Source organism: Pteropus vampyrus, unplaced genomic scaffold (assembly GCF_000151845.1).
Source record: "Pteropus vampyrus isolate Shadow unplaced genomic scaffold, Pvam_2.0 Scaffold16, whole genome shotgun sequence".
Classification (NCBI taxonomy): Eukaryota; Metazoa; Chordata; class Mammalia; order Chiroptera; family Pteropodidae; genus Pteropus; species Pteropus vampyrus.
The window spans coordinates 9747665-9756381 of NW_011888797.1; the positions used below are offsets into that span (position 1 = coordinate 9747665).

The 8717-nt window shown below is 50.5% G+C and overlaps 1 long non-coding RNA gene and 1 pseudogene across 6 annotated transcripts in view; both read left to right on the top strand.

Moving 5' to 3' along the window:
* LOC105311342 overlaps positions 1-6584 on the top strand; it is a 9270-nt gene extending 2686 nt beyond the window's left edge. For 2 of the 6 annotated variants that reach the window (XR_002779051.1, XR_002779050.1), the window contains exons 3-5: positions 2760-3144; positions 6008-6108; positions 6186-6584. This is a non-coding gene — a long non-coding RNA (uncharacterized LOC105311342). Of the gene's footprint in view, positions 1-2759; positions 3145-4588; positions 5085-5174; positions 5310-5960; positions 6109-6185 lie in introns of all 6 variants that reach the window. The other 4 variants (XR_002779053.1, XR_002779052.1, XR_002779054.1 and 1 more) reach the window with 4 other exon arrangements.
* Positions 1347-1465, top strand: LOC111736004 (annotated as a pseudogene).
* Positions 6585-8717: the final 2133 nt, after the last annotated feature.

The following is an 8717-nucleotide window of genomic DNA, read 5'->3' on the forward strand; positions in this document are numbered from 1 at the left end:
AAGGAAAGGGAGACTCAGAGAGGTGAAGTGACTTGCCTAAGGTCACCCAGCAGGTAACTGACGGAATCAATATTTGGACCTAGTGCCTCTACCTGCCTTTTTCCACTTGATCCAAAGCATGGAGGTGCAGAGGTGAGGAAACGGGGTGGCCTGTTGGGGAGATGGACAGAACAGCAGGCCATGAGCTGGGAGAAGTGGGCTAGGACAGGGTCAAGAGTCAAAAGAGGGACCAGTGAGGGTTTGGCCTTCATCCTGTGGGCCACAGGGACCAGAAGTTTGTTCCTGCTTTGGACTGTTGTAAAACTAAAGTGGTCTCTCGGGTAGAGGGCTTGTCACAAGTATTCAGTTTTCTTACTTGAAAAGTGGCACGAATATAATATTGATAGGTGCCCGTAATCCCAATGGAAAGAGTGTGAGCACCTTGGAGTGAAATGTATTTGGGTTAAACCAGTGCTGCCACTTCCTGGTTGGGGGGTCTTGGCAACTGATAAAATTATCTACCTTTTCTGAGCCTCGGTGTCCCTCTGGGAGAAATGGGACTGATCACACTCATTTTGCAGAGCCCTTGTGAGTGTCAAGATGGATACGTTATGAAAACACCAGCACTGTATAAGCACAGTGGTAGCTGCTATGATTATTATTAATATTAATATATTATTATTATTCCCGTGAGCTGTGCCTTCTGGGGCTCAGACCCAAGACTGAATATCTCCTCCCTGGGAAGCATGGTTCCCAGGTGTTCTGTGGGCCAGCCTCTCCCCACAGAACTTGGGGCCCTGTGCTTCTGCCTTCCTTCCTGTCTGCGCATGTTCCAAAAGCTCAGGCTTAGAATCATCACTGTTGACCCCATGCGTGTATCATACTGAGCTGCATGAGAGGAAAAAAAAAAACTGGCTGGGAGACAGGGACCCAGGGCCTAGCCCCAACTCTGCCCTGACTTGCTGTGTGACTTTGAGTGAATCATCCCCTTCTCTGGGCCTTGAACAAGGAAGATGGGCCAAATGACTCTAAGAGCCTTTTATTCCTTATCTCGGTAAGAGGCCTGGAGATGAGAATTCAGCACTGGGCCCAAACCCTGGCACCGGCAGGGTCCAATTCAGAATAAGGCCAGAGAGAGGATGCCCACTAGGTCCAGGCGCCCGATTCCCGAAGCCTCCACACTTAGTTTTCGAGGAGTCCCATGAATGCAGTAAGGGGGTCAGATTCAGCAAATAAGATTACATAATGCGCAATTAAATTTAAAGTTCAGATAAATAATAAATACTGGGGTTTTTTAGTATAAGTATGTCCCAAATATTGCACGGGACAAACTTATACTAAAACGTTAAGTTCAAAAATAACTGGGCGTCTACAGCCATACTACCCTGAACAAGCCTGATCCCATTTGATCTCGGAAGCTAAGCAGAGTTGGGCCTGGTTAGTACTTGGATAGGAGACCACCTAGGAAGACCAGGTGCTGTAGGTGTAAAAAATAAAAAAAAAAATAAGGGATTGTAAGCTGACAGGGTCCTTGTAATATGTGAGGTCGACCAAGGGTTGCCTCGCCTAAAAAAAAAAGAAAAAAAATTTAACTGGGCATCCTGTATTTTAGGACAAAGGCACGAGGAGGCTCTTTATGTGCTAAAATGAAAAGCTCGCAAAAATATGTTAAAGTAAAAAGTCAAGTGAAGAACAGTGTGGATGATATGCTTTCCTGTATTCAAAGGGGAGAAAAAAAATACATGAAGGAGGTATATAGAAGCAACTGGACATACAGGCTGCTTCTGGGAGGGGCCCGGGTGGCAGCAACAGGAGGGTGGAAGACTTCACTGTGCCCCTTTGTACCTTTTGAATTTTGCACCATGTGAATATTTTATCCAGGCAAAAAAATAAACAAACAAGTAACACAATCAGGCGGTTTTGCCCTGACCTGGCTCCCCGCACCCTTAACCTCCTGCATTCTAGAAATACTCCAGGGCTTGTGTTATCCTTATCCAAATTCCTTTAGGCCTTGACTCCTGTCTCAGCCTGTCTGCAGCATCCCCCAGCCTGCAGAAGTGGGATGAGTCACAGTCACACATGCACTCACACACACTCATGCACACACACACATATGCACACACACATCCCACCAGCTGTTTGCCATCTGCAGGCCTTCCTGGAAGAGAGCCCCTTCTAGCTATAGCCCCCACCTCTGCAAAGACTCTGGTGCTCTCTCTCTCTTTCTCTCTTTCCCCCTCTTCCTTTAGATTGTAATTCAAGTGAATTCAACCTCCATTTATTGGATGTGCCAGGCATTGTTCAAAGAACAATGAAACCTCCTGACGAATCTGAAGGGAGGGATCACTAGAGCATGAGGAGAATTGTGGGGGTGGGTGGTGGAGTAATTCTGTACATGTGTCTGAAGGGAGGTGGCATCTGGAAAGGCTTCCTGGAGGAGGTGATATCTTGAAAGAAACATGCTCTCCTGAGCAAAACCAGGATCTTTGGGAATTAATCAGCAGGTCTTTATGGAGCATGATGATGTGTAGAGTTCAGCGCTAAGCGCAGGGCTGAAGACAAAATAAAGAGCCATATGATCCAAGGCCTTTCCTGGAAGAACTTAGTCATGCAGGGCAGAAAACAGCACATCTCACAGAAGGCTGTGGGAACAACCCCAGCAGGATACACATCACTACCAGAGCCAGGGAACCAGGGCAGCTAAAGGGGTCCAGAGGATGCTTACCAAGCTGGCCTGGGAAGACCCTTATACGTCCTTACATCTCACTTTCATTTTTCAGGTGAGGCTTCAGGCCCAAAGAGGGACAGGGCATTGTTCATGTCACTCAGCGGGTCAGTGGCAAAGCCAGGACCAGACTCCGGACAAAGCGCCCCCGCTGCTTCCCACGTGGCTGGAGCTCAGGTTGGCGTCAGGGAAGACTTCCAGAAGCAGGGATTGCTAGGCACTCTGACCCTGGGCAGTTCTTTGGCACGTGGCACAGACGGTTGGCACAAGATGCTGCCCCGGTAAGGGGCCTACCTACTTTGTAACCTGGGTGACCATGCCCTGGTTGGGCTCAGGTCACAGCAGCCTGCCAGGGCAGTCAGGGGAGGAGAAGGCCACCTGATAAAGGCTGTCTCATGTAATCCAGTGGGACCTGATGTAGGAATCATGCCCTTTTACAGGTAAACGAATGAAGACTTAAGGAAATGAAGTGATTTGCCCAATGACCCTAGGCAGTTACGACCTAGTCATACATAGCAGTGCCCTGTGCTGTTTCCATGAGACTGTTCTGCTGGTACTCAGAAGTCCATAGCCCTCCTGTCAAAACATAGAGACATTCACGACAAGGTGCCTGAACCACACCTCCCTCGCTATGCCTTCTCTTTCCTCTAGTTACTACAACATCCTCTAAGGAGCAGGTGACCCCCGAAGGCAGGCGTTATCAGCCATTTACTCTTGAGTGTAAATTGGTTATCAGACCCTGAGACTGGAGCCTAATGCAAGGCTCTGCCCAAAATGACACACAATAGGTAAAGAGGGAGAGGTCCTTGGGCAGGGCTGTGCCCTGGGAGTGGCTGGCTAGAGCCTCCCCTAGATCACCTATGTCCAGGTGGCACTGTGAAGTCAGGCGCCCAAGGGAGGAGGTACAGGGTGATGTGGAATTGCTTGGATTCCAACGGGATCTCAACCACATCCTACCTGCATGGCCTTAGGGGAGACACTCTCCTCCCTGAGCCCTGCAACTTCTTCTGTGCCATGGGGGTGCTACTACTGTATCTACCTTGTAGGTGTGGTCCTTGAGAAGATGCTTCATCCGTGGCTCCTCAAACTTGAGGGAGTATTAGAATCCTCTGGAGGGCTCCTTAAAACCTTAAGGCCCCACCCCAGAGTTTATGCTTTAGTTAGTCTGGGGAGGAGCCTAACTAACCAACTAAGTGCCCTAACAAATTCCCAGGTGGTTCTGATGCTGCTTGTGCCAGGACCACCCCTCCATACAAATCAGGGGATTGTATGAAAGCTGGGAGATATGAGGAGGGGAGTGAAGAGCCTAGAAACGATGCTAAATATAACTTTTCAGTGATTTCGCTCCTCCGTCACCAGGTTAGACAGAGGGTGCCCAGAAGGAAGAGAAGAGATGGCATACAGGGCCAAGGGCCAGCGGTCAGGGCTCTGAGCTCTCCCCAGTACCCATTCCCATGAATGCAGAAACCTCCTTGGCTGTAAATACATGATGGCAAGTGCTTCTTTATATGCCAGGCACTCTGCTTGGGGCTTCACATGAATCCTCTCCCATAATCGTCCCACAAGCCTATGAGGTAGATTATCAATACCCCCATTTTATGGGTAAGAAACCTGTAGCAGACAGGATAATGGCTCTCAAAGTTGTCCCTGTTCCAATCCCCGGAACCTACGGATGTTATATCACATGGCAAAAAGGACCTTGTAAATATAATTTTGATGATGATCTCGAGATGGGGAGGGTATCGCGGGTTATTCCAGGTGATGTGATCAGAAAGGCCCTCATAACAGGGAGGCAGAGGGGAAGTGTCTTAGTCTGTTCAGACCACCATAACAAAATGCCACCCACTGGGTGGCTTATGAACAACAGAAATTTATTTCTTACAGTTCTGGAGCCTGAGAAGTCCAAGATCAAGAAGCCAGCATTGTGACAAAAGTAAACATGGTTACTTTATGTTAATCATGTTTGCCCTCTTCCTGGTTCATAGCAGATTCCTTCTAACTGTCCTCACAAGGTAGACGGGGCAAGGGATCTCCTGGGAGCCCCTTTTTTTAAGGCACAAATCTCATTCATGAGGGCTCTACCCTTATGAGTGAGTCAAGCACCTCCCAGAGGCCCTGCCTCCTAATACAATCATCTTTGGGGGGTTAGGAGTTCAACATAGGAATCGGGGGCAGAAGTGGAGGCAGGAACAAACATTCAGAGCCCTGCAGTCAGAGAGTCAGAACGAGACGCAAAGATGGAGCAGGGGTTGGAATGATGTGCTTCCAAGATGGAGGGTGGAGCTAGCAGCCGAGGAATGTGGACAGGCTCCAGACACCAGATTCTCACCTGGAGCCTCCAGAAGGAACGCAACCGTGATGACATCTTGATTTTAGTCCTGTAAGTTATTTTGGACTTCTGACCTCCAGAATTGTAAGGTAATAAATTCGTCTTATTTTAAGCAACTGAGTGTGTGGGAATTCGTTACAGGAGCTCTAGAAAATTCACCCAAAACCCGAAGCTCAGGAGGATGCAGCGGTGGTGATAAGACTCAGGTGTAGTCTTTCTGTCTCCAGGAACTGTGCTCAAACACTTATCCACAAGGATGACTCAACAGCCGACCAGGTTCAGGAGTTGAAGTCACCAATGTCATTTTCCTCAAGAAGAAAATGTCCCTGGGGATGAGCATAGGAGAATTCTGCTGTGTGATGATGTCAGAAGAATTGTTATGGGAAAGAGGAATGTTTTTGGCTAGGCACAGGAAAGGGTTTCCATATATTGAACCAACTCCAGTTGATGAGAATGGCTGCCTGAAGCTCTGCGCAGAGCAGAATCTTAAGGCCGAGCCCAGGCTCCCAGGGAATGTGCGCTGTGATTGACTGGCAAAGCCTGCTTTTGCCTGGCCATGGCTGAACAGTCATGTATGCTGATCTGGATTAGATGGCTTCCCCGGGGTTGGCCCTGAGTCTGACTCATCTTTTTTTTTTTCCCAGGGCCTAGCAGTGTATGTCTGAAACAAAGCGATCACTCAAAAAATGTTTGAGGGAGTGAAGAGGAAAGGAAAGAGGAGGGAGAGGAGAGGGAAAGCAGGGAAAGAGAAATTTATTTTCAGAGAAGCCAGGACTAGGGCCAACGGGTAGAATTCGAGGGGGAAGAGCTTCAGATCTGCCTCCCCAGCATCTCTTAGCTCCTTGTTCTGATCACAGCAGCCCCCTTTCCCGTTTCATTTGGTTTTGGTGGGGCTGCCAATCACAAGGCCCTATCTCTCCTGTCCAGGGGACAGGCTTGTGACTCAAACCAGGAAACCTGATTCGATTTCACAGAATCTGAACCTTGGCGAGAGACACTCAGGGTGAGAGCATCTGATGGCCACATCCTGGCGAGGTGGTCCACACACTCGGCCACTGAAGAGGAAGTGATGGAGGTAGGCCTGGAACCCAGGTCCCTGGGACTCCTGAGACGGAGCTCAGACATTCCTCACCTTAAAGCCACCTCTTTCAGGATGAAGGCACAGGGACCATGGGGGAAAGAAGCGTGCTGGGGAAGTCCAGCCATCTGGCTCTTGCGGCATTCCAGGGTGTTCCAATAAATACATCTACCTCCATTTTTCTTCTGCTCAATTATTCAGTCAGTTTCCATGGCTTGAAACCAAAGAACCCCAATCAATATTATACAGTCTCTCTAGAAGGAGGAGCCCGCCAATAATCAGAGCTGTTCAGAAAATCTCTTTAGTCAGGGACTTGAGAAAAGAGGGTGCTATGAATTGAATGTTTGTGTCTCCCCACAAATTCCTATGTTGAGGCTCTGGTGGGATGGTGGCATTTGGCTTTTGGGAGGTGCATCCCCATGATGGGATTAGTGCCCTTCAAAGACGAAGGGGTGAGCTGAGCCTTTTCTCTCTCCCCATCTTATGAGGAAACAGCAAGAAGACAGCCATCTGTAAACCCGGAAGGAGACCATGCTGGCACCCTGATCCGGGACTCCCAGCCTCCAGAACTGTGAGGAATAAATGTCAGTTGTTTGAGCCACCCAGCCTGTGGAGTTCTGTTATGGCAGCTACACTGAGACAGCTAAGACACGGGGACTGGGGTCCGTCTGGTGGGAACATTGTCGAATCAGCTGGGGAAAGGGAAGGAGGGAGAGTCGCGAGCCCCAAGGCCAGTGAGATTCCCTCCATTCTGGCTGTGGGACGGACCTAGGCAAGTCCCTTTGCTCTCTGAGTTTCAGTGTCTGTGAAAGGAGGCGACGAGCATACTTCTCTCAAAGGGTCCCTGAAAGGCACATGGGGACAGTGCAGGCGAAGCGCTTGGAGCACAGCCGTGTCCCTCCTCTCCAGGGCTCAAGTGCAGTCACAGGAGGAGATTAATATGCGCAGGCAGCAAATCATTAGTGAGTGCCTGCTGTGTGCCAGCTGCAGAGCTAACGATGTCACCTGTATTCTTTCACTTAATCTGCAAAGTGTTGTCAACTATCCTCAATCCACAGATGAGAGCCGTGAGGCACAGAGCAGTTAGATAAGGTATCCTCAAGGCCACCCAGCAGGCCAGCAGGGCGCTGGGGCTTGAACCCAAGCACTTTCCATCAGGAGCCCACGTCTTAACCAGGACTCACGCCCAAACCTCTCCCTGCTCTAAGATTCCCTGATTGCAGCTATACAGCCTCAAATTCTGCCCAAGAAGCTGTGGGTCCTGCTGGAGAGGAGACACCCACAGTTCACAGAAAGTGAACTGAGGAGGCAAAGCTCGCAAGAGGGGGCCCTAAGAGCCAGGAAGACTGAGGAGGGAGAGGGCCCCTCTGCTTGGGTATCGGACCATATCCCGTGTCTCCAGAAAGAAAGGACTAGAAGCCACTACTCTAATCCTGAGGCCCCGGGGAAGGAACAAGTTCCTGGGAGAAAACCGGTTCCCACAGGCTTCGTCCTACCCCCCGTCACTCTTCCAGGTGCTCTTATCTCGGGGTGGGGGTGGGATGGCCGCACGCACGCACGCGTGCGCGCACATACACACATACACACACGCATGCACACACTCAACAAGGCAGCTCAGGTTCAGAGCCAGATGAGCTCCAGGACTCACTTGGTCCCACCCCCTCGTTTTGTGGCCCAGATAGTGCGCAGTGATTCCAGGAGGGTCACAGAGAGGGTGGCAGAAGCACAGGCAGGATGCAGGTCCCCCAGGCTGGGATCCTGGCCAGCATACAACCTCACTTCTCCCAGACGACATTCCTCCAAGCTCCTCCCCTCGCCCCTTGCCCCTTTCCACAAATGCTCTAACGTGGAACAGTAAAAAAGAACACTGGATTTGAAGCCAGGAGACCCGAGTCTCCAGGACTCATTCGAAGACTGACGCCTATGTATTCCTGGGTGAGTTCCCTTCCCCCTCTGGGCCTCAGTTTCCACGTCAATAAAATGAAGGGCTTGGCTTCTATTCCCAGGATCCCTGCTGGCCCCAGTGTTCTGAGGGCCCCATTCCAGGTTTCTCCCATGTCTCCAGAGGCCTCAGAAACCCCAGATGGAAAAGGAATTTGGACAGAGGCAGGAAGGGCTCTGGCCCTTTTATTCACCCTCCATTAAGCCAAAGTGCCAGCCTATGTGCAAGGTGGTTGGCACAGGCAAGAGAACAGACCCCTGGTGATGGCACAGAGGCCAGAGCCCAGCTGGGGCCTTAGCCACCCCTCTGCTCCCTGTCCTACCTCATCCCACTTCCTGGTTGGTGGCCTCCACAGCCAGCATGGCAAGAGAACTGGATGCTAAGTGGAGACTTCTCAGAGCAGGTAGGGAGGAGGAAGGGGAGGATGTCCTGAGGTTGCTCTCATTCCCTCTCATCTGGATCTCAGAGCCCCTGCTGGGAGCTCCACCCGGAGCACCCTTCAGCCACGGGGTCCTGATGATGGCGGTGGGTACACAGGTTGCAGGGAGACTGGCAGACCTGCCCTACCCTCTTAGGCTGCTTTATAAGTTAAAGTAGCTGTGAAGTGAAGGGCCACCTCTCAGGATCCTAAAAGTTATAATTCTTTATGAATCCGGAGTCTCAC